Source organism: Balaenoptera borealis (genome assembly GCF_965194805.1).
Source record: "Balaenoptera borealis genome assembly, chromosome: 5".
In the NCBI taxonomy this organism is placed as follows: Eukaryota; Metazoa; Chordata; class Mammalia; order Artiodactyla; family Balaenopteridae; genus Balaenoptera; species Balaenoptera borealis.
Window position 1 is genome coordinate 109,394,129 of NC_138862.1, and position 26,430 is coordinate 109,420,558.

At 42.8% G+C, this 26,430-nt stretch overlaps 2 long non-coding RNA genes across 3 annotated transcripts in view; one reads left to right on the forward strand and one right to left on the reverse strand.

Moving 5' to 3' along the window:
• Window positions 1–26,430, forward strand: part of LOC309629969 — a 401,911-nt gene that overhangs the window by 276,336 nt on the left and 99,145 nt on the right. The window lies entirely within an intron of this gene.
• On the reverse strand, window positions 4,043–19,915 carry LOC309629940. 2 transcript variants are annotated; one of them, XR_014245305.1, is made up of 5 exons: window positions 17,656–19,915; window positions 16,470–16,659; window positions 14,919–15,133; window positions 11,514–11,598; window positions 4,043–9,698 (listed from the first exon to the last, which is right to left on the reverse strand). It is a non-coding gene; the product is annotated as an uncharacterized lncRNA (long non-coding RNA). The 2 variants fall into 2 exon arrangements; XR_014245306.1 differs by having other exon boundaries at window positions 16,350–16,659.

The following is a 26,430-nucleotide window of genomic DNA, read 5'->3' on the forward strand; positions in this document are numbered from 1 at the left end:
AAGCTGCCTGCCTTCTCCCTTCTCCAAAACCATATTTTACACTTGAATATACTTTCTTCTCTGCTTTAAAAATTGGGGGTAATCAGATGATGATTTTATAGTCCTGATTTATGTTTTAGAAGTTACTTTTCATAAATATCCCAAATGAGATCTATTTGGCCCCTGCTGCAGACCAGATGCTAGTCAGATCTAGCAGAGCAATTGATTTAGTCCTGTACATTTTCATAATTGGTAGGAATCAGTTTTCCCTTTTATTCTAACATTACAGATTTGTAACAATATGTGAAACAGGCTTCATGCTTTCCTTCTCCCTTTCATGTATGGTATGGCCTTAATAAACATTTAGTAGTTTCCTGCAAGAGCATCATATACATTAGGATGCGAGGCTTTCATTTTGTTTTCTGTTTTTAGTAAACGAATTGAGTTAATAGGGGAGATTATTTTAAAAAGGGGGGGGGAGGGCACAAGGAAACAAGAATATATATTTTCCTTATAGAGTCTTTTCATTCTTGGTATGCATCTGACTGTCTTTCTTCCCATCTTTGAAACCCTCTTTAAGATTCCGTTCTCTTGGGAAGCTCATCATGAGCCTTATTAGGAATTTTCTAGGTTATTCAGACAAAAACAACTTGTGCCTCATTTTAAACAGACAATTTCAACTCTCAGGCCCTCTTTGACTGAGCAAACTTGGTAATGAGGGTAAAGATGGACTCTCCTTATGACAAATTTGACCCTGAGTAGTAGGCAGAGACATACTTACAGAGAGAAGACCTAGATTGAATCTTTGTTCTACCAAACTCACTATAGATTTTATTAGCTTCCTTTTAAATTTTTTAATTTTCTGAATATTTTCTGAATATTTAATTTTCTGAATAGTACAGTTATTTTTGAGTATTTCTGAGTAATGGAAATTTTGAAAAATAGAGACAATTTTTAAATCCGTATAGGCTTACTACCTTACTATAAATGCTTTTAGTATTTTAAAGTATTGCTTCTAACTTACTAAGTCTTACCAAACTCACTTGCTGTGTAAACTTGGTAAAATATCTGAACGGCTTTCAGTGTCAGTTTTCTCATGTGTAAAATGAAAATCATAATCTTTCCTCTGGGTTATTCTGAAAATTAACATGAGACAATTCACATACATTTCACACACACTGCCTAACACAGTGCTTATTTCATGGGCATAATATCTGAAAACATTAATTTCCTCCTATCTCATTTGTCTCCCATAGTGATACAGTGCCCCTCCCTGATGGGGACAATGTTGGCCTAACACATTGTTCACAATGCCTGTTGAGTGAAAGGGACCATGATGCCACAGAAACATGATCATTTTTAGTAGACAAAAATTGCACTTTGAAACATGGTGTGTGCTGGTTTTCTTCTCCAAATTGCAAGACCTCAGAAGGCTGGTCTGTGAATTGACCTGAAAAGTCACCCTGAAAAATCAGCTTGTAGTGTTAAATAAATACAGATTTTTAGGACTGGACAGCACTTTAGGGTAATTTAGCCCTCATTTTTCAGTTGAGAAAATTCAGGGCCATAGACATGAATGACTTGCCGAAGGTTGGTTATATCCGTTAATCAGTTAGGGTACCACGTCGCAAAGAGCAGAATCATTACTAGGGATTTTAAATAGAAAAAGAATTTTCTAAATAACACTAGGTGGCAGATAGAGCCTCCAGAAGGGCCAGAGACTCAGGCTTAAAAGCTGTATGACCAGGAGCAATTCCCAGATCGCACTTGTGGAGGGTTCCACTGGGGACCCTGCTGGTACTGCCAGTGGGCGCAGGCATTCCAGTTCACCCCACAGGACCCTAACACTGGGCCTGTCCTACTGCCATCTCTGGGAGCAGGGTGACTTCCTACATTCTCCATCAGCTGTCAGGATGGGTTCCACATGGAGACTTGTTTCTTCTCATCTCTCTCTTCCCATTTGAAATGTATCTCATTTGACCAAGGGGCATCTAATGATCCCAAGCCTAGGCCATGGGTCTGGACCTAGCACCAAGGGAGGCCTGAAAAATCAGTTTCTGACTTCTACCTTGGCAAGGTGAGCTTCCCAAGGTGGGAAATTCCCCAGGTAGAAGCAGTGCTGGACAGCACGAATCCACGTCAAATGCTCACTGCATTAGGAGATGCAGAATTGGGGCCGGGAGGCCATATGGTGCCTCACTTACTATTCTGATAGTGTTCCTCATCAGTATAGGGCCAACCCTGGTTTCAGATGTGAGACTCACATTTCAGAAAAAATATTCAGTGCATCAGTGCTCTGTTGGCCTCTTCTCTGGGCATCACTGGGTATCTGTGGAATCTTAGGTAGAGAAGTATATCAGTCTCCTCAAATAGTATGTGTATTTCTAGAATATAAAACTGTAAATAGATTTGGATAAATAATCAACATTTCATTTGAAACATACTTGGGCTTTTATAAGATTTCTTGTATAATAGCTTTTATACAGTCTCATCTTTAGATTTGTGTGGGTCAAAGATAGGATTTAAGTTGTGTTATTTGTCCTAAGGTGCCCTGCATTTATGGGAAATCAAGGAGAAGAGGAGGAGTCTCTAAACCCTGGACCATCAAATCTGATGTTGATCCAAGGCAGGTTTCTCAATGCATAGTTTACTAGCACTTAGAGAAAAGGAAGTGATCATTAGGACCTGTATGAATTTGCAAAGTTGGAAATTTGTGTTTTCAGGCTTGCTGGGAATGTCCTTGTGGTCTAGGTCAGATATGAAATGCATGTGCCATTCATGTTCTATGATGACTTAAGCTTGAGAGCAAAAAGGATAAAGAGAGAGAAGGAAATGCAGAGGAAAAGACTGATACAACACTCAGGAGTAATACTGACCACTCCTATCCATTTGAAATATGTCTATTAAAAGCTTTAGAGCTGTGTTTTGGGCATATATGGAAGTTTCTTCATTCTATAAATGTATTTCATATGTATTTTATGCCAGGCACAAGAAATGAAATATTTTTAACGTACTAGAGCCTATGCTAGGTTCTTCATAGCATTATCTCATTTAACCATCACCATCTTCCCAGGTAAAAACCATCATACCTTTTTATAGATCACATTATATGTATTTTTTTAAAAGATTTTTTTTTGATGTGGACCATTTTTAAAGTCTTTGTTGAATTTGTTACAATATTGCTTCTGTTTTATGTTTTGGTTTTTGACCGCGAGGCACGTGAGATCTTAGCTCCTCGACCAGGGATCGAACCTGCACCCCATTCATCGGAAGGCAATGTCTTAACCACTGGACCACCAGGGAAGTCCCACATTATATGTCTTTATAGCTCACTAGATTACAGCAAACTGATTCTCACAAAGGTTAACAATTTGCCCAAGGTAAACTGCAGGACTGTCTCTGTCTCTAAAAGTTGTCATTCCTCCACCCCCTCCCCCATGTTACACTGCCTTTCATGTGTCCCACAGAAAGAGGCTTGTTTAAATGGGGGCCACAAGAAGGGGTCACATTGACATGGTATTTAATCTGGATCTTGAAGGAAGAGGTCACCAAGGAAAAAAAGAGGGGAAAATTATTTGGTGCAGAGAGGACGTGAGGCATTAACTAGGCCTTATATTCTAGGCTCTAGAGCGAAAGCTCTGCCCTAGACCATGACATTAATGAGCAGGCAAAGGATACGATCACGTATTTCAAGTTGGTATTTTACCTAATAGGCAAATGAAATAAAACCAAGGATCATATCTGGATCATGAATTAGAGATTCTAGACTTCTGATACAAAAAAGATGGCCTGACATGCCGTTGGCTGGGTGTGGGCTCTGCTGCTTTTCCTAGAGTGGAAGGCCACTTTGCTGTACTCCCACTCCTCAGCCTCCCTCTATTGCTCTTGAACACCCTTACCTGTGTGCAAGATGTAAGCCAAGGAACAGAACAGAACTCAGAAGAACAAAGTGAGGTAGTCCCAGCATCTTAGCATGATTATTAGTTAATGCATTTTGCAAACATGGGTATATATATATATATATATATATATATATATATATGTATATATATATATATATATATTTTAAAATCTCCAAGTGCTACATTCTCCCGGAGTTTGACATATTAATATCCCTAAAAATAACATGGGATCGTTAAAGGAAAAAAAAAATGAACCTAGCCTGATATCAGCTCTTAGCCAGTACAGCAGGCCCATGAAGTGCAGGTAGAGTGGCTTTGCACCGTCTGGACTCTGTCAGCTCATCAAGGTCCGCCTGCATTGACATTCTGCGCCTCTCTTCACTTTGAGCAGCTAGGTCAGCACCCATGTCCACCTTAAAGTTCTGGTTTGAAAATGTCTGAACTTAACCTTTTAAGGATGTCAGCTGTTCCCTTACGTCTCAGGGGCTTTGTGACAATGTTCCAAGAGTCACGGGCAACCCATAGATTTACTATGCCCTGGTTCTTGCCCTGTAGTTCATAACTTTTCTTTTTCTTCTTCAAAAAAGTAGAAGAGACGGATCTAGCAAAACCAAAAACACTTTCAGCTGCCTCAGAAAATAGTAAGGCTGCAATAGTGAGTCTTCAGGAGAGAGTCTTGGTCTCAGTTTCTCCCCCAAACTCATTAATACATCAATTTTCCCATGACTCAGTCTGCAGTATATGTACATTGAGCGTCCATGAGTTGAGAGGTTATTCTAAGAATAAAAAGACTAATCAGAGTGCTTGAAATTGTGTTGACCATTCTGTCCTGCTGCAGTGCATTTCTTTCATGTAGTTGCCCTGGACATCATCTCTGAGAGAGCACAGTGACAAGTCCTCCCCTCACAGACCGCCCTCCCAATGGTGTCCCCTCCTCCCCAAGCTGGGCCCCTCTGTGTGCAGATGGCAGCACATGTGCAAACCCACTTTCCCCTCCTCGGTTCTGCTCTAGTTAAAAAATGCAGGAACCTCAATGTTCCATTGGGGTGGCCCTTGGTTTCTCACCAAGGGGCTTGAAGCTCAGAATTCTCAGTACTTATAGGCTTCTGGGGGAACTTGAAGAAAAATGTCTTCTCTGAACTATCACACTAGTTTGGGTGAAGTACTTCAGCCACTTTCCAGAAAATTCCATGCCCAATGGCAAAGTGGTGAGTAGCCTTGACTGGGATTAGGGAACTTTGGGTTAGGTCTAGCTCTGCCATTTCTTAACTCTGTGAAGTGAGCATTCTCACTTTTCCTTTCTGGCCCTTAATTTCTTTGTTTACATTGAGAATATGTAATGTATATCTGAAACTTTAAATGAAAATTATTTGAAAACAGTATCTTATCTGATTCCTATGGAGGTAGGTGGAATCAGTCTTAATATCTTCATTTAAGAGATGAAGAAACAAAGTCTTGAGTCTTATTTATTTGTTTTTATTTGTTTGGCTGCGCCGGGTCTTAGTTGTGGCACGTGGGATCTTCGTTGCAGCATGCGGGATCTTTTTAGTTGCGGCATGCGAACTCTTAGTTGTGGCATGTGGGATCTAGTTCCCTGACCAGGGATCGAACCCAGGCCCCCTGCATTGGGAGCACAGAGTCTTAGCCACTGGTAACCTGGCCAAGGTTATGTGGTCATTGAGGCCAAGCCAAAAATGTGAAATCAGGTTGCCTGCTTTTTCCATTATTCTATTCATTCATTCAAAAATTATTTATTGAGCACCTACTACGTATATGAGGCTCTGAGATCAATACCAAGATGCATCAGGAGCAGCTCTATCCCTGAGGAGCTAACAATTAGGAATCACACCAGGCTGCCTCTATAAAATGAGGAGGTGCATTAAATCAGGGTTTCACAAATTTGCCTGGTCATAAAAATCCTGTGGGAATCTTGTAAAAACATATAGGTTCCAGGGCCCTCTCCCAGTCCTACTGAATCAGACTCTCCAGGGCAATGTGTCTTGTAGTCTCTATGTGTAACACAAGTCACCCAGTGATTCGGATGACCAGACAAGTTTGAGAAACCCCGGGCTAGACAAGCCCCAAAGTCTCTTCTTTTAACGCAGTGTTTCTTATCCCAGACTTCACTGAATCACCAAGGGGACCTTTACAAATACCATTGCCTGGACCATTGGTAGAGATGGGGCTGTGCGATTGGTCATTCTAATGTGCATCCAGAGTTGAGGGCCATGGTTTGTAGTCCATCATTCAAGTACTCAAGCCTGTCTGGGGACAGTTGCCCTCTCTGAGATCAAGGGGAACACCTTTACCCCAAATTACCACCAGAATGTGGATGTTAAGATATTGGCAGTGCTATGGCTTTTAAAGGACACCTGATTCTGATTTAATTCATTAAAAGAAGTTTCCAACACACTAGGAACCAGCCTATAGATGCTTTTTGGAGTCTTCAGCTTGTAGTAATCACGTCTTGATTTTATTGGATCAAGCTATTTGATCCCAGGATTTTTAAATTGCGTTTGTCCAGCAAATTTTCACAATAGCCCATCCTGAGAACCCTCAGTCTACTTTTGAATAGGTATTACTGTAGTGGGGATATGGCCATTAGGAAAGGTGGTGTTTTGCCTTTCCTTCTTTCAAATCCAGAAGGAGTCCACTAGGGAATGGGGAATTTAATATTTCACTTTAGTGTGTTTTGAGGGTAATTTGTAAACCCAATTCCATCAATAAAATTGCCTGCCCCAGTGACTGCTCCTCTCACCTGTTGATATCCGATCTGCGAGTGACTCCCTGAGGTCACAGGGACAAACCTGCACCTGGCTCAGTGGCCAGGTGCTCCTGGAAGCGGCCTTTCTTGCGGGTAACACTTTTGCTCTGGAATGTTAATCGCTTTTCACAGGGCTCAACATTTGGCTTGCCTGGCCCCAGTCAGGTACCTGGAAATCACACTGTAGCCCCCTCAGATTGAAACAGGCCAGGAGCTCTGAGATGCTCTTGGGCTGTTGTTGACATATGGCCATCTGATTGAGTACAGTTTCCTCCAAGTCCCCAAGTTTCCCTGGTCCCTTCTTCCCAGTCCTCTGGGAAATGAAGAAAACTGCCCCTCTCCCTCTCACCTTCTTGTTCATGTGTTCATGGGTAGGTCAAGCTGGATCCGACATGACTCGTCCCTTTTTTTCTCTCCATCAATAGTAAGTGCCATTAGGTTGTAAACTGGTCACGACAGTGGTAACCATCAGTCCCAAAAGATTTTTAAAAAATCTTTTCTCCTTTAGTCTGGCAAGGAACTGAGGCAGTAACACTGAAAAGCCCACAGGTAGACTTATATAACACAAATGCTTGTGGGTTGCTAAGTAAGTAGCCCAGCACATGCTTTTCTGTTTAAGTTAGAGGTTAGGGTGCCATAAACCTTGAAGCTTGTCAAGATTAAGCAGCACTGGGCAGAACGATGTGCTGCGAGCGCCAGCCTCCAGTTATTGGGTCCAACCACATTTTAGTGAAATGAGATTGCCTAGCTGGAGTTTCGTTTGTGGGCTTGTAAGTGAAGGGTGCATAGCAGATGCTATGATTAAGATTTCATTTCCTGGTTGATGCCACCACAGTGATCACAGCACTAGGAGGGGAAGCTCATATTTGCTGGTAGAGTTAAATAGTGGGTAGTTCTGAGTTTGATACAAAGATTAAAAACAAAAAGAAACCGCCACCACCACTGCAACAAAAACTCACCCAGGTTCATTAAGAAAACCGGCTTTTACATTTTTAAAATGAAACCCTTATGTTAGTGTCTTCCTACCTTGTGTGAAGACACCAACTTTTCCCCTCCCATTCATTCTTTCATTCATACATTTATTGAATTTTAGATGTCAAGGATTTCGAGTGAACAAAACAGCAAAATCCTTACTCTCATGGAGAGAGAAAAACAATTTTTAACAAAGGAACAAATATGTCAGGTTATGATGAGCACTCTAAAGAAGGCCAAAGTAAAGGACGTAGAGGTGGGAGGGGAAGCTTTTTTACAGAGGTTGGGGAAGGCCTCTCTGAAGGTGTGAGATTTAAGCAGAGGCCTGATGGAGGAAGGGAATGAATCCTGTGGATATTTGGGGGAAGAGCTTTCCTGGCAGAGGAATGATAAAGTAAGAGGAGTTAAGGTGGGGTCATCTTTGGTATATTGAAGAACAGCAAGGAGGCCAGTGTAGCTGACCTGGAATGGGCAGAGGGGGGCAAGTCAGAGAAAGTGTGGTTACAGAGGAGGAGATGGCACCTTTGGGAGGTTTTGAGCAGACGGGTGACATGATCTTTCTTATATTTTAAAATGTTCCTTCTGGCTGTCATGTGTGGTTAAGGGGGGAAGATTAAGGGTGGAGCTGAATAGGAGGTGATTGTAATAATCTAGCTGAGAGATGATGGCAGCCGGGAGTCTGTGATTTGGTGGAGGTGGTAAAGTGTGGTTGGATTCTGGATATATCTCAAAGGGAGAGCTGGCAGAGTTTGCTGATGAATTAGATGTGGGTGCATGAGAAAGAAAGGAGGCAAGGATGTTGCTGGCTGTTTAGCCTAAGCCTCTGGCCAAATGTAAATGCCATTTATTGAGATGGAGAAGGTGAAGAAGAGCAACATTTTTGGGGGTGCATGTTGTCTGGTTTCAGATATGTGAAGTGTGAGATGCTTCATAGACTTCCAAGTAAAGATGTGGAGTAGGAGGTTAGAAAAGGGAGTCTGGAATTCAAGGGAGAGTTTGAGGCTAGAGGTATTGATTAGGGGGCTGCCAGCATGAAGAGGGGTGTTTCAAGTCATAGGACCAGATAAGGTCAGCGAGGAAGTGAGTGAGGATAGAGAAGTCCAAGGTTTTTGCTGCTGGCACTCTGACATTTACAGGTTAAGGAGATGAGGAGGAACCAGTGGAGGGACCTGAGAAGAGCTTCTGAGTGCAGTAGAAAAATCAAGAGAGAAAGGTGTCTCAGAAGCCAAGGGAAGATGTTTAAGGGGGAGGAGGTGGTCCAGTGTGTTGCTGGGAATGAGAGAAACACTGATAAAGCCCCATTGAATTTGGCAACGTGGAGGTCATGGTGGAGGTCACCTGACAAAAGCAGTTTCATTGTGGAGGAGAGGAGGGGGCTTACTGAAGTAGTTTCAAGAAAGCATGAGAGCAAAGTGGAAGGAGAAGATGTGGAGACAGTGGGTACGGATGGCTCTTTTCAAGAAGACTTGCTGTAAAGCAAAGGAGACACATTGGGTAGTAGGTGAAAGAGTTTTGAGGTTAAGGGAAAGCTTTCTTCAACAAATGTTGAGCACCTACTTCAGGCCCATCACCAATTCCGCCCTCATGGTGCCCATAGCGGGGGGAGTGGGCCGAGCAAGTGCCCCTGCCGTGAAGACTCAGAGTGTCTTCACTCTGGCCCAGACAGGCCAGGGAAGGTTTCCCGGAGGAGGTGATGTCTGAGCCACGCCAGGGAGGATGCCTCGTCTTTAAGAAGGGTATAAATCCTCTCGAGTGAACACATCCACTAAATTTAGCCTTTTGGGGCTTCTGGCCACAATCAGATAGTAATTAAAGTCTTGCTTATCGGTCAGTGCTACCTCCTTTTTGCTCCATGCTGCTAAAAAAGCGGCCTCTGCAAGCCCACGTAGCCTCTCCCCTTGTCACTTCCACTTTATACTTTTACCCTTGACACATTCGGATAGGTCAAACCTGAGCTGATTGTAGTTTCCATACACACAATTGCCGTTCCACGTGAGGCCCCCATATCTTTACACAGTGGCGCCCTCTCTCTGGAATTCTTACTTTTGCTTCTCCTTGCCTTCTCATTCTCTTCCATCGACCTGGTAAACACAAATGGAAACTCTTACCAAACTTTCTAGCAACTGGCCTGAAGATATTCGCACCTTATTACTGTTATTGGTAGATTCTATTTACTGAGCACCCATAAGTATCTGTCAAATACATTCTCCTGCATTGCCTTTTGTAAGGGCCTTCCTCTAAATTCCTGTGTTGCTAAGGCTGAGGAGGGGATAAGTTGACTTTGCAGGGAGGCCAAGTCTGGAAATATCCCTTTTCTCTCTTCTCCTGTCTCCTTCCACTCTTCCCTTCCCACTCAGACCACAGGCCATTTGCACAGGACCCACGAGTCCAGGCTTTACGATGCATGACACCACTTACTCCCAAAAGTCTCTCTCTTACTTTATATAAAGTCCCCTCCCCTTGGTGCCTCAGGGCACTAGGTGGGAGGTTGGGACCCAAAGAGCCAACGATCTAATGGATGTTCTGACTACTAGGCAGATGGGTTTTGGCAAATGCAGGCCTGAGCAGAGCTCATACTAGGAAGTTGAAGGCGATGATCGGGAGAGACCAGATGGGAAAGCCAGGTCTAAAGGATAAGAAGCAGGACTGTGGGTGTGAGGGGGAGCAGGTAGGGATGCAACAACTATCCTGGGGACATTTTCTCAAACCCTGGTGGGGTGTTTGCAGCTCCACATTAATGGTTCTGAGGGTGCTGGGTGGTTGAGAGAAAGGCATCTGATAAATTCATCCCCAGTAGAGTCTAACTAGCTCGTTATAGCTTAACTGTATGAACTCTCCTAGGGCAATCTTTTAAAAGAAAGTGCCTGAAGAGGGAAAAAGAAGCGCTCACAGTGGTGGAATTTCAGGCAGTGGGGTGACAGCCTGGGAGTAACAATATTCCTGGGAGAATGAGATTGACAGGGTGACCTCCTCAAGATCCCCCAAATGGGACCAGATAGACATTTGCGGTGGCAGACAGACGAGAAGAGCTATGACTATCTTAGTTGAGGTTACTGCTGTGACATTGCAGAGGGCCATGGAAAGGTGCTGGAGTGGGAGCCTGAGCTGTCCCTCCCCCATGCCCAGTATCAGGACACACATATCACAGCCCAGCTTCCTGGCTTCCTCCATTCAAGTCCAGTTTAGGATTTGAGTAAAGTGGATTGCCTGGGCTCTAGGAGGCCTACCCACTTATTGTGGTGTGACATCTGGAAAATCACTCAAGTGGGCTTCCTGCCCTCATTCATTAGGATGGATGAATTGCCCGCCGCCGTCTCACAGGCAATTGACCATCAAATGAAACACCATGTCAGGTCAGTTTGTAAGATGTAGAGTTTTACGTAAATGTAAGAAGTTTACCCTTCTACTGAATTATGAACTCTTTGAGGCAGGAATCCTGTCTTATACCTCACTATATTCCAAGCCCATCATACAAGGCCTAGCCGTGGAGGCTCCCTTTGGTGGAATGGGCAGCTGGACGAATCCAGGGACTGCTGGCCGGCTGTGTGGGGCAGCCCTGAGCAGGGAATCCTGCCACCCCTTGTCTGATTGACAGCGATTCACCCTCTCTCTTCCCCTCTCACTGCTTACAGTTTCATGATTTCCCCGTTTAAAGTGCCATTTTGGAAATCTGTTCTCTGCCAGAGAATACATCAAGGTGACTCTGCTGGTGGTACCCTCCTACCCTCAAAGGCTCATTATTTAAATTATTGCTCACTAGGAGCCGTCTTATTTCCCCCGGCAGCTGGGAGGTGCGATGTCATTTTCAGGTCTCTCAAAGCACCTTGGGAATGATGCTAAGTCAGGTTGCTCCCATTGACGTGGCAGCAAAGGGAATGTGGGGAGGAGGTACCCACCGTCACATAAAGTAGGTGACAAGAGAGAGGGTCAGCCGTCCTCACCGTGGGCTCTACCCCGGACAAAGCCTCTTTATCTGACTGCCTGAAAAAAAAGAAAACCAGAGGGAAGCTGGTTATTATCCTGTAATGTGGTGAGCCCTAACTGACAGGGCTGGACCAGCCTGGCTTCTTTTGGGTTAAAGTATCGGGAATAAGAGGTCACAGGCAAGGTGGGAAGGAGAGAAACAGAGAAAATCTGTCTGTGGTTTAAAAAAAAAAAAAAAGAAAGAAAAGTTCCTGCTTTTCTTTCCCGTGTGAGAAAAACTATTTAAACTGGCACAAAATATATTTAAGAAGCATATTCTTAGAGTTACTTAGAAAACTACCCTGTATATTCTGGCAGCAGCAAAATGTATCCTTAATAGAATTCATATGGGGCCTTCAATGATCGCGATGTTTGGAGAGGAGCCAGATAGTAAGTAATTTAAACATCACAGGAAATTAAATTTTGGAATTCAATTTTGCATAAAGTTTTCTGTAATGAAAATGTCACACATAAATTATGAAGTCTGATTATATTCCTTTTTGACTTTTTAATAAAATAATAGAGGTACTTGACAGTCTAGAACAAATGCATATTTTATGTGAATAGTATTGCGTTCAACCAACGTCCTCTGGAAATAATGGAACAGATGTTAACACTGCTCTATCAGCTATCAGGTGCTCTGTTAAACAGCTCCAAACACAAGTATTTATTAAAAAATGCTAACGGCGCTGTCTTTTAGGGTTATCTAATTGTAGGCTTAAAATGTAGATGGTTAATGTAATTAATTATACATGTAGAATTATATAGTTGGGCTATAATTTATTATATGTATGCATATATAAATTATATAATATTCTGTTGTAAATTAATTTAATACGGGCACATGGAATGACTTCTTGAAAATATTAAATAGTTCATAATGTGGTTATAAATCAAAACTAATCTGAATTTCCACTTAATTTTGAATTTTGAGAAGGAGGATGCTTTAACTCACTGTAGGGGACTTTGGGGGTGCTGATTGTGTTTTAGATTAAATCCACAGCCTGTAATTATTTTTAATAATATTCAACTAAAAAAAAAATGCCCCAAATAAAAAGCCTGAACACTCTTAATTTGTTTAAGGCCAAGCAGCATTTTTCTTCAAAGGGTAAAATATAATGAACGTTTATTTTAAAAATTGACCTACTTCATCATAACTCCAAGGCCCTAAGCAAGTCTTTAGTCAGGCTCACAATGAACTCTTGCTAAATGCAGAGATCATGACCTTGCCCTCTTTTGGGGGTGAGAAGCTTTGCCTGTGGATGTCCTGTTAAATATTTCCCTCTTTGAATCCTGTTATGACTTCATCTACATACTTTGTGTTGGGGGGATGGGTCTGCACATATTTTAAATTTTAAAAGAGCACAACAAAAGTTTCTCACTTAATCAGAGTCACACAAAAATGTGGGCCAGGCTATTTGTCCAGGAGCTTGTATCTTCTTTTGGAAAGTAGGTCATGTGAGTTCATAGTGGTAGGAGGATGCAGAAGATGATTTCCAAGGCAGTTTCTTTAGACATGGGTACCTTTTTGTTTTTATCTGCTTTTTTAAGAGAACAATGACTAGGGTGACCAACCTGTCCCAATTTACCTGGGACTCTCCTAGTTTTAGCACTAAAGGTCCCGTGTCCTGGGAACCCTCTAAGTCCCGAGTGAACGAAGGTAGTTGGTCACTCTAACTAGGACCCACAAAAACTTACAAACCAATATTTTTTTTTGAGGTATAATTTTTTTTTATTGGAGTAAAATAGTTTTACAATGTCGTGTTAGTTTCTGCTGTACAATGAAGTGAATCAGCTGTATGTATACCTATGTCCCCTCCCTCTTGGACCTCCCTCCCTCCCTCCCCCCCACGATCATGTCTAAAATAGATAGCTAGTGGGAACCTGCTGTATAAAACAGGGAGCTCAGCTCAGTGCTCTATGACAAACCAATATTTTAAAAAGATGTAGGTACAAAGCATATGCTGTCCCCACAAAGGTGGCATGAAGAGACAGAAGGTGCCTATGTCCATTGAGGCTGGGCTTCTGTCCCTTGATTGTCTCACCACGTGCCAGGGGACTGGCCAGTCCCTTGACAACTTCAGTACTTAAATTTTATAGGCTGGCCCAAGGTTGATCAGGCTCTAGTGACACGGATGGAGGAAGCTTCCTCAGTCACTAAATGGAAGGGAGCCCCTGCTGTTTTGTACAAGACTTTATGTGAGCAGGTAATGAGTTTTTGTTGAGCTGAGTCACTGAGGTGTGGGGTTTGGTCTGTTGTGGCAACGTGTGCCATTATAGAACTTCTTGTCTTGAAGTGGGGTGCTGCCATTAGAAAAACCTAAAATGTATGGCATCGTCTTAGTCATCGGGGATGAGCTGGGCGGAAACTAACATTAAAGCTGGAAAGATGATGATCCCTGATACGTCGTGGCAAAATATTCAAGTAAACTATTGCTCCTAATAACGAGGCAGGCGGATCACTTACCTAATAAACTTGCAGTGCTATCAGAGAGAGTGAAAAACAGGACTTTAGTGTTGGGTGATATTATTGGCTGTGTTTGGCAAGATAATACAAGAAAGAGATACGCTAAGGAGAGAAATAATCAGTTTATAAAGCAGAAGAGAAGAGGTACAGAGTTCAAAATACGGGGCATAGAAATTTGGAAGAGTTGACTGTTTCTAGAACCCGACTGTAAGCGGTGGTATTTAACAAGACTTTGCAGTGGCCGGGGGTGGGCGCGGGGGAAGCCTCTCCGTTGATTCATATGCCTCCAGGAAAACATTGTTCAAGACGTGGTTTTCCCATCCACGCCCAATAGCCTGATGTCAGTAGCCATCATGAAGGGTGAGAGAAGGAGGCATGGAGGTAAGGAAGCAAAGAAATAAAATAGATCTGAGAACCACATGTGGAAAAGTCCTTTGAGTGTGCCTATTGTCCAATGAAGTGAACAGCACAGAGAGTTTTTGGGCAGCTACGTAACTAAAGCAACCATAAAACGGTATCTGAATATTTAGAACTTAAAACAACCCTGGGACCCCTAATAGTCAATGAGTAGGAAGCAAGTTGAGAAAGCTGAATAGCCCCGCAGGAGTCCAAATTCCTCAAAGCTTACTTCAGATGTGGCCAGAGAATAAGGGAAAAGAATCTTCTAGAGGACGAATCTAAGAGCCATAGAGAACAATGAAAAATGGAGCTTCTTGTCAGAGAGCAGAATCATAGCCTAACCAAGGAAACTCCCATCCCCAGGGTAGGAGGTCTTCCCAGTCTGCTGGGCTGGATTCCAGAATTGCTACAGCTCAGTGGCTGCTGTGTTTGCCCCATTCTTCTCTTTCCAAATGGAAGTATTTATACATACCTTAGTGGGTGGGTGTGTGCGCACATGAGTATATGTGGAGAGGGAATAGATAATTTGTCTTTTGTAAAATCAGGACTCCAGAGGTTGAAAAGTCACATGTAACTGAATCTGATGGAGAGACAACTGGACATCACCCAGAAAGATGAACTTTGAGTTGAATGCAGCTGCTGGATGGAACTTTGGCTTGTCTCCTTTGTGGAGGAGTTAAGTGTATTCTGTGTGGGAAGAAGGAAACAAAGAAATACTTGGTGATGAGAAGGGTGGATTGTAGCAGATTTAGTAAACGATGATCAACTATTCCATGTGCTTACTTATATTTCCCAGTCTCTCTACAGGTAGATTGGGCGTGTGATTAGTGGCCTTCCACTTAGTGTAAATGGCCTATTTCTGAAGGTAGCCGTTCTCATTCTTTTCACATGGATTCTTATTTATGTACTTTTACTTCAAGCAATATGTCCTAAGTTGCCTGTACATATCCTGCTTGGAACTTGCATCACTCCTATTCACCATCAATAGATATTACTTTGATCTTGCCATGATAAAGTTGCCCAGGAGTTTGGGACAAAAGCTCAGTTTACATATATCCAACGTTGGGCAGGCTTCTCCCCAAATCTATGTGTCCTGGAAACAAGTTTTTACATCCTTGCCATTTTTGGAATCAACTAGAAACACCATATACGAATGTGAGAGATTTCATTACCTCCAGAGCACTGTCTATTTTAAGTCTTCACCATATTTATCAAGTGGAAAACTTGGTCTCAGCGAGCCTTGCAGAGAAAGTGATTGGCCAGAATGAATCACAAGTTTTCAGTTTTGAACCGCTTCTCCAAAATATTACCCTAAGGATTTCAGAAAATTTATTTCTTGGCCTGGAAAGAAGATGACTCATTCAACCAGAATCTTTTCTTGAGTAAAAAAAAGTCACAGGAGAGACTATTGTTGATGTGGTGGCCAAAAGGAAGACCCTTATCCAGTAATTGCTTCCTGATCTCAAGCCTGGAATTCTAATTCTACTGACATCTCTGGTTGTCGAGAATACCAGCAGCATTGCTAATGCAGTTGGCCTTATCTGAAGATGCGCATTCCTTTCCACTAAACTGCCTTCCATAGACACACATGTAAAACTGTCTCTATTTATGGATCATAGCAGATGGGACTAGCGGTTTCTCTTCCTCTGATCTGCTAATTCCAATGAGCTACCATCTTTACTCTTTGCTCAGCTGCTAAGAGAAGCCAGGTTTTTGTGACTCCAAGGGACAGCGCTAGGAGGAATGGCAGCCAGAGCAGGCTTTTGGAATAGTGCTGCCGTCCTAAGACGGAGACTGGTGTCAAGAGTTCAGGTCTGCACTGTGACGGTGATGTTTTTCTCATGATTCTGGGAGGTAGGGACTTTCTTCCTGGGGTTATTGAGCACAGCCCTAATGTCTTTACCTGTGGTGCTGCTCCCGGGTGATGAGTTCTGACTGGAGAGGGTTGGTGGTGGGAAGGGACAGCCTTTGGGCATAGATAGCTTAGATTCTTCAGACATGAGCTGTATCATTCCACACTTACCATGCAGATGCAAGAAAAAGCCATTACAGGAGATTTTCATCGTCTGAGTGTTCAGTATCTGTTTCCTTAGTTTCCGAGTGAAAGTTATTGTATCATAAAACACAAAGAGTGACCCCCTATAAAATTAGGTCCCACTAACATCAGCGTGCTTGTCTGCTGGCTCCTGCTGGGCTTCTGAGGTGGCAAACATCTGACAATAAAATACAAACACAAGGGAAATTGATTGCAGGGGGAAATGGGAAATTTTGTAAAATGTGCAAGATTTCATGAAATTGAGAAAAGTGATGTTGAACTACTTCAATCACATGTAAAGGCATTGACAAATGAGGATTGGTCAGGGTTAAAATTTTAAAAATCAAGAGGATTGGCTTCACCATAGACATTCAAAGGAGCATGATTGAACTCTCGATTTTTTTCTTGGAAAAATTTCTGAAGCTCTTGGGTTTATTTGTGAAAATGACCTTTCTTAGGATCTTCTGGGCATGTATAAAGAGAAGATTGCTGTTATTTTGCTCTTACTTGACTGAAAAAGTTATATGAAATCCAAACGACCCAAAAAATACTTGATATATTCTTTGTTCCTTCTAAGAGTTAGCAACTAGTTGCAATTATGATCTACATCTACACTTTGTTAAATATAGCATAAAACTTATTTTCATAATTTTAGTTTCATTTCTTTTTCAGGTTAAATTATAGTAGAAGCTTTTGTTCTCCATTACTTATTATGTCCTTATTTTAAGGGGACTTAAAATTTTTTCAGGTACCAATTAACCTCAGAGAAGGAGGGACTCCTGTATATGTAGTAATGGAATAAAAATTATTTAATTTCACTTTTATTAAAAACAAATTAAATAGTAAACAGGGAATAATACAATACCAAATATATATAAATGAAATGTTATATTGATATAAATTATATGTGTGTGTGTGTATATATATATATATATAATATATATATATATATATATATATATATATATACACACACACTTATATATGTTCTGTATATATAAAACATTCCTGAGTTCAAAAGATATGCTCTTTTAAAAAAAAATTTAATTATATTTACCAGGTTGTTTTCACCTTAGATTGTCCCTTTTCAGGGGCTTCTTGCCCTCAGGTTTATTGTCAGCTGATAATCAATGTCTCAGTGTTTAAATAATCCCCTATTTACTTATCCACTTACCTGGAGCCGTTTACTTGAATTTATCTGCTCTGATTCGTTCCTATTTTTCTGGAACTGATCCTCTTGGTCCTGAATTTTGGAGCAAATTCCCTGTGCTGGTTTTCTGTAAGGTGAAGCAGTAGAAGACTTAAGTTATAAGCCAAAACCCTCCTTACTGGGTTTGTGAAAATCATTTAATTGGATAAAACCTTAGTTTCATAGTCTCTAAAATGGAGTTAACACCATCCTTTATCTCCCTTAAATGGGATGATGCCCATGTTTGGGAAAGCACTGTGTACAGCATAAAATGGAACTAGCATTGACAGAGCCTCTCTTAGGAGCTGTGTGGGGCTGAGTGTATTTACAGACCTTCTCTCATGTGGTCAAGTGCTGGTTCAGTTATTATTATAATTATGCAGCGTGACTGTCCTAATAGTCTTTGATTATTGTGAAGCAAATGCCCTGCTCTAGTTCTCTGACCCTCACAGTGGAGACCTCCAATCCCATTATGTCTTCCCGAGTTGTTTCTAATAGACTTACTCAAGCTGTCCCAGGGTGAGCAACTCAGTGTAACCCTGTGACCTGGGGACACAGCCTGCCCAAAGGGAGACCACCCAGTAACTCAGACTTCAGATTGCCAGCCCAGCAGTCTGAGTGCTCACTCTGTCTCACCAGCCCCAACTTCCAGCAAATTAAGAAAATCAGTCAATTCCACCTTTGTAATACCTCTTGAATCCATTTCCACCCTTCCCCTCCTTTGTTATTGGTCTATTTCAGGTGGCTGTTAAGTCTCACCCAGACACCCTTTGTGGGTCTCACTAGCAGGCCTCCTCAGAGGCTGGAAGGCCCCCTGCTGGTGGGTGGGCGCTGTTGCTCCTGCACCTAAAGGCAGCTGGAGAAGCAGCAAGGCTATATATTGAATCTTAAAACAAAAAAACAAAAAAACAAAAAACGGTTCTGAAGAACCTAGGGGCGGGACAGGAATAAAGACGCAGACATAGAGAATGGACTTGAGGACACGGGGAGGGGGAAGGGTAAGCTGGGACAAAGTAAGAGAGTGGCATGGACTTATATACACACTACCAAATGTAAAATAGATAGCTAGTGGGAAGCAGCCGCATAGCACAGGGAGATCAGCTCAGTGCTTTGTGACCACCCAGAGGGGTGGGATAGGGAGGGTGGGAGGGAGATGCAAGAGGGAGGGGATATGGGGATATATGTATATGTATAGCTGATTCACTTTGTTATACAGCAGAAACTAACACAACATTGTAAAGCAATTATACTCCAACAAAGATGTTAAAAAAAAAAAAAAAGAATTCCTTGGGTGTCCAGGTCTCAGAATCCACTTTAACTTCGACTGACTTCTGCAGCCTTATCTCTATTGGTTATGTCAAGGGGTTGACTTGGTGGCATGGGTTGAGGGGTTTTAGTTTCCTCATAATTTCCATCAGAATCCACTAGACCTACCCCAAAAAGATATAATCCCAGTTTGCCATGCGAATACAGCTTTAAGCCCTAACACCCCTCCCAATGAGATGCTCATTCTTGAGGTCCCTGCAAGGTAGGGATTCCAGAGCCATGCCATCTAGTCCTGCACCTGGATTTGCTGGGCATCCTCAGTGCCCAATTTTACCTACTCTGCTTGCTGGATCCAGCTCTGCTGCTTGCTTTCCCTCCCCTGACTGCCTGTTCCTAGGTCTTGATCTCATTCATCTTTCAGACTCCTGAATTCTTCACTTACCCGTGGCTTGCCCTGAGCTCCAGACCTCCCCAATTCACCCTCAGCTGAAGGGAAAAGGGGTTTGCTGTGGAACTGAGAGTAAAAAGTGAAGTTCAAAGAAAGTTGATTTTAAATGATTTTGACCATTTTACATTATGACCAATTAAACACACATACATATGTACACATACATAATTACTGAAACCAATGTTCACAAAAACAATACTTACCACCAGCACATGTGAGGCACTGTGATATTCTCTATTCAGTTCTGTTTCATTTTTTTTTTTTTTTAAAGTCACCGCTCCTGACCCACCAACTGTTCCTGATCGTTTGAAGGAGCTTAATTTGCTGTTTGAAAATGCTGTTCTAAGGAAACCTTTGTGGGAAAAGTGCAACTGAACTTACTTATAAAAGTGAATGAAATTTATTAGAATTTCAGTTGTTTGTGAGTTGCCTCCTCTTCTTTTACCTAATATGGGTGAATTGGGAAGGAGAGTCTCAATGTATCTCTTTTGGAAGTATGTGTCTAAAGTAGAACAATTTTAGGAAGTGCTTTTTTTTTTTTTTTTTGCAGCAGCAGCTCGCTAAGCATGGATGTATGGTATGCTATCTGTCTTGAGATGTTACGAAGACAGTCTTTTTTTTTTTTTTAATTTATTTATTTATGGTTGTGTTGGGTCTTCGTTTCTGTGCGAGGGCTTTCTCTAGTTGCGGCGAGCGGGGGCCACTCTTCATCGCGGTGCGCGGGCCTCTCACTATCGCGGCCTCTCTTGTTGCGGAGCACAGGCTCCAGACGCGCAGGCTCAGTAATTGTGGCTCACGGGCCCAGCTGCTCCGCAGCATGTGGGATCTTCCCAGACCAGGGCTCGAACCCGTGTCCCCTGCATTAGCAGGCAGACCCCCAACCACTGCGCCACCAGGGAAGCCCAGGAAGTGCTTATTTTTCAATCAAAGGATTTAGAGTACATGCACCAGGCATGTTGTCTCCATTATCTGTAATCAGGGATTAAGAAACACACCATAATTGCTGTGGTTATTCTACCATCTCCATGAGCAGTTCTCCTGGAACTGTCAGTTTTATTGTTGGGAAGTTTAAGATGAGAGTGCAGATTGCTATTAGAGCCCTTAGCTTTAGGTTAGAAGAGTTAGAAGAAGCAAGAAAGCTCTCAGCCTGGGATGGGATCTTCATGGAAGTCTGACAGCCATAGCTGATGGCACTGAGGATTCAGGGGAAGGGCTGTACTTACAAAGAACCTGTGTCCCAGGGGTCTTCAACATGGCATAGTGTGGAATTGCCTAGAAAGACTTTATATTAATTTATTTTTAACTTTTTATTACGTAGACTTTCAAACCGTGAACGTAGAAAGTAAAACACAATGGACCCCCATGTTCTCATCACTCAACTTCAACTGTTGTCAACTCATGGCCAATCTTGTTTCTTCTATACCTTACCCACTCCCTGCACCTGCCTCATTATTTTGAAGTAAATCCCAGACATAATAACATTTCATTTATAAGTATTTCAGTTTGAATCTCTAAAAGACAAGGATTTCACTTTGAAAACAAAACCTCAATACTGTCACCACACAGGGAGCTTTGGAGAATTCCAAATGCTTGGACCCTAGACCAAGTAAGTCAAAATATCTGGGGGTGGGACCCAGGCATTGGTAGCGTCACAAAAAGCTCCCAGGTGATTCTAATGGTGTCAGCATGCTTGGTTAGGAGGCAGAAATTGAGTGGTCAGGGCTAAGGACTCTTGTGGACGGTGGTCATAAATAGGAAACATCTGTAACAGACGCCTCCACCAGGCCGAGGGTCACACCTCCTTGTCTTTCTGACCATCCTCACCCAGAGCAAACCATGTCACTTCAGTCCTCAGCTCCCTGTAGGTGACCCCCAATATCAATATTTCCTAATCTTGACCAAACTTCTGGACTCCAATCTCAGATATCTCATCATTTGCCATAAGCCATTTCCATTATCATGTCCTATCATACTAACATACACGGTTTACTTAATATGCTTACAACAGACTTTTCCCTCTTTTCCCAAACCAGCTCCCAGCTCCATTTCTGTCATCAGGATGGGCAGAGCTACCCCTCACAGACAGACCATGCTCCTGAGAGAATTAGGGGAGGAGCCCAAAATGCCTCCGAGAAGATCCACTGTTGTTAAAAATTCAATGCCAAGGGGAGCATCCGCCCTTCCCCCTTCCTCTGCTCCTGCATCTCTTTTGGAAAGCAGCCAATCCTCTCTCTGATCCCTTCTCAAGGCCAAAGAAATGCCAATTCAGCATTGAGAGTCATCAGGAAGTGATTGAGAGGCTGGCAAAATCCCAGATCTCATATTTGGGACAGAACAGTGTGAGGGAGGTCTTTTTACTTCTCACAGAGAGATGTCAAGACATTGTCTTCCTCAAATAGCAAACATGAAAAAGGAATGGACATGTGGATTTGGATGCAGCTCCTGGACTAATGTGATTTGGTCATCACTGCTCACTTTTTGATAAGGAGAATCATTCCTGAGCACCTCCTCTGAACTTCTTAAGACAAGAAAATCCCAGCAATTTCCATCTTTTACCACAACCACTCTTACATTCCAAACTAATAAATCTTAGTAGGAGGAGAGGGTGTAATTGTAAAGAAAAAAATCAAAAGCCTCTAGACTAATTTTTTTTTTCATAAAAGAGCAAAGAAAATTATGTGCTCAGCCTCTCAGTTTTATTTGGGATTTATTGGAGTCTGTAAAAGCCCAGATAAAGCTGGAAACTAAAATTACTTAGGTTATGGAGCTTGTTAAAAAATAGTTATCATGGAAAATCTAGGAAACTGGGGTGTGCCATATAGTCAACACTTCCCTCTTGAGGAAGCTTCTAGAACCCAGAGTTGTGTTCTAGAATTTGGCCCACATAGGTTGGTTAGGTGAGTATTGAGGAGAGGGGAGTCCACCCCAGCACAAACATTATAGATGTGGAGTCTGATGGTCGGTATACTTCATCTTCTCTCTGATGCCTTCCCACCTCTGCCATTATTCTAGGCCTCTATCTCGCTACTCTTCGTTCCCTACAGCTCTTACCTCATGGTTAACTAAGCTCTTCAAAGCATTAGCCAAGAATAGCTTAATATATTTTCTCTCCCATTCAATAATTCAAACTTCAAAAAATTGCTCTTTAGAGAATTTTCTGTGGTTAGGGGAGACATTTTGAGACAGGCATTCCTCACATAAAGGCTACTGTTGGGCAACTCATTCTCCTGCTACTGTTGATAAATAATTGCTATCAAAGTGCTTCCTTACTGGAGTAATAAACCGCGTGGGGGCAAGGATAGTGCTCGCCTTTATGTCTCCAGGACACAGCACAGTGCAGGGCACAGAAAGTGTGTCAAAGAGGGGAATGCAGGAAGGTTTCAGGGTCAAGGAAAGGTGGAGCTAGGAAGCCGTTTGGAACCCACCTCACACCCCTCGCACCATGAGAACCCTGAAGACAGAACAGGTAAAGGGAACTGACATTTCTTGACACCACCACGTGAACTATTCCACTCACATATTTCTTTTTTACGTCATTTTATACTCCTAATATGGTTTTATGGGTAAAATTTTTATCCCCGCTACATACCATGAAACCAAGCCTCATGGAGGATAGGTAAATTACCCAAGGTCATGCAGCTGTCAGGTGTCAGAGCTGAGATTTGAACCCAGACCTTTATAATTCTAGAGCACATGCTCACCTGGTCTCACCCACCTGTCTCCTGGGAAAATGCTTGGAGATAAGTAATTATTCAGGCCCAAGATTGCAGAGTTCATTAGGGGCAGAGCCAGGGCCGGCCTTATACCTGACATTGCCTGACTCCAATCCAGTTTGGGGACATTGATTGGTTGTCAATGAAATAACCTTTTAGGATTCCATGCTTGTCTCCATTATATTAGTACATTTCAAACACTGGTCCAGACAGTAATAGTACATCAGTACAAGAGCTACCAAAGGAGGCCTTATTCCTTGGCCTCTCTCTTCTGCTGCCATGAGAACGGGCCCACATTTCTGATCACCTGAGGTTGTCTTCTGTTGAGGGGCCTTTCCCACTGACTAGCATATCTCCGCTCGTTGCTCCTTCTTCGGCCTCTTCTGCTGAGTTAGCAGCTGTCCTGGAAGAACAACTGTGCTATTGAAGAGCCTTCGCAAAATCCTTGACATAAGTTGAGAATGGTTTCCAAAAGATGATGGTCATTATGGTTTTGTTTCTTTGTACATGTTCCATATAAATGTGGCCTGGCTTCCTGAGGGACTAGCCATCCGATCACGTTAGCATTCAACTTAGTGGTTACTGTTAGGTCCCTATTACCTACAGAGTAAAGCCCAAGACCTAAACAGGACACACTTCTCTCACCCTGCCTCCCTGGCTTTATTCCCTTCTTCTCTCTGCCATATATTCCTTGCTTTATCCATAAGGAACTTCCCAAAATTTCCAGGTCCTTCCATGACTATATACACCATTCCTCCTTTCTGTGATGGGTAAATTTTTCAAAACCTAGCTCAAGTTCATCACCTTTGTAATGCCTTTCTCAACTCCTATAAGGCAGTACTCATGGCCTTTGGACTCTTCATAGAATACTTTGCACAAATCTCCCTGACCCGGGAAGCAGCAGGGTACCATACGTAGGAGCACCTATTTTGCATTCAAATCGTGGCTCTGCCTCCTTTTAGCTATATGAACTTGATGAAGTTACTTAACTTTTTAAGCCTCAGTTTCATTATTTAAAAAACAGGGATAATAATAATACTACCTCATGGGGTCATTGTGAGGATAATGTTGATGATACAGTAAGATGTTCAGGGCCATGCCTGGTACATACTAGGTGCTCAATGAACCACACTCACACTGTGACTTAGCCTGGTTTTTGTTTCTACCTGCCTGTGTCCTCTGCTAGACAACGAGCTCCCAGAAGCCAGGGAGTTGAGTCTTTTTCTTCTTTGGGTCTCCCCCCGCTACATGATAGGAAGGCAGGCTACATGAGTGAGTGACCAACACAGTTGAATAGGACCCTTTGCTCAGAAAGGTCCTGTGCTTGAGGTTTAAGGCTCTGCAATCACTGGCTTGAAATTCTTAACAATTTTATCTTTGGATTTGTAATTTGTCCTAGAGTTTGTGTAAATGAAGGGCAATGGACAATGGAGAGTGTGTCGGGGGCTTGGAGCTCACGTTGCCTCCCTGCCTCTTCAGGTTGGCTTCTTAGTTGCTTGTTCCTGCCCTCTGGTGCCCTGCCTCACCTAGCCTTCCCTTGCCTACCTGCCCCAAGCCTGCTCCTTCCTTCCCCTGGGGAGTGATGACCAGGTCACGTTGCTGAGATGGGGGAATGCTCACGTTTCACTGTCACTCTGAGCCCCGTTGGGGGCCTGGGTGTGGGTGTGGGGAGGGTTCACGTTGGCTGTGTGTCCCATGGTATCTCTGTGGGGCAGGGTAGTGGCCATCCCTTCCCCAGGCTGGCAGCTCCCTATGGTGCATTGGGTGAGTGGCTCAGTAGGAGCCTCTCGAGATCCTACTACTAATCCTCCCTGGATCCTTAGTGCATCCAGGGCACAGGTTGCTGTCCCTTGGTGGGAGGGGTGTCCATCCACTGTGGATTGAGGTGGCTGGCCCACAGGAAGGGGAGATTGACTTCGTTGTCCTGGACGAGGTCCCATATGTCCATTTTGCACTGGGCCTGCAAATTTTGTAGCCAGCCCTGCTTGTAGATACTCAACAAAATATGCTTATTCGACTGCAAGGTGAGAGGTCAGATAGGGCAGAGTGAAGGTCGGAGAAGCCAGTATCTGCAAAAACTGGGCTTTTCATTAAAGATCACAAGCTAGAAAGACAGCTGGGAGCTGGAAATCCCACAGTCCAACCTAGAAGGGCATGTGCTTTCCCATGTTCAAACACAGAGCTCACTTTCCCCTTCTTAATTCAGTTATACTCACTTTTTCCCTCCACTCAGATCTATTCCAAGACCCCAAAAAATATCTTCTGTTTTTCTTTTGCCAGGATGAGACAAGGATCTACATTTGGGAGATGGCGAAGTAGTGATAAAATCTCATTAGAGAGGGTTCCTTATCATGAATATAATCGCTATGCTCAGACACGTTAAGTGCTTTCTCTTTAGCAGTCACTATTCATAATGAAAAAGCTACAGATGATAAATTCTCGGCAGTTTTCAACACAGTCTTTGCAGAGAATTTCTCACGGTGAGAGGACAGAGGGACTCTGGCTGAGTGTTTTACAGATCTCTCAGTATGTTTCCAGCAGCATCTCTAAGTCCTCCATCTTCCCCAAACACCCATAAATATCCCAATCCCTAATTACTGTGCCAGGAAATTTCACTTAACTGCTATCATTCCTTCCCATATGTTACAAGACTTGAAAAAAAAGAGGATTGAGGTAAACTTGGCTATATAATATCAACAAATATTTATTGAGACCCAGTGCACTCCAGACTTCTCTTATGTGCTAATTCATTTCTGGAAAGAGAGAGAGGGTTAGGGGGTGGGGCAGAGGGAGGGAGAGAGGGAGAGAGACCAGACGTCAATTTGATATCATCTCCAGTGCATGCAGACGAAGAATATGATTTATAGCAAAACACTAATTAAAATGAAATCATTGAAAAATATTTTGGAGCCCAGTGGAATTCTTTATAACAGAGTGTGATCTATAGCAGACAATTAGAAGCATACATCAAGTCATCCAACCTTCTGGAAAGGCAGGGAAATAAAGGTCAAAATGAGGGAGAAACAGACCTATGCAGAGGCTGTTTTGCAAGATCCAGAGTGAAGTTCCACATCCAACAGCCCTTTTGATAATGCTGAGTAAGCCTGCGGTTCCATCTAGAAGATTCTCCAGCTGGTAGTTTTCTACCTTCTTCCTCAGGTCTCTGCCAGCCTGAGGCCGCTGACTCTCATTCTGCCCTCCATCCTCTTTTCTTCCTCCCCCCTTACTCCTTTAAAACCAGGGATGGCGTGTGAAATGCTAAATGTGCCATGTACGTCCAGGCACAGCGATGGTTCATGTGTTGCTTGTTTTAACATTAATTTATCAAAACAC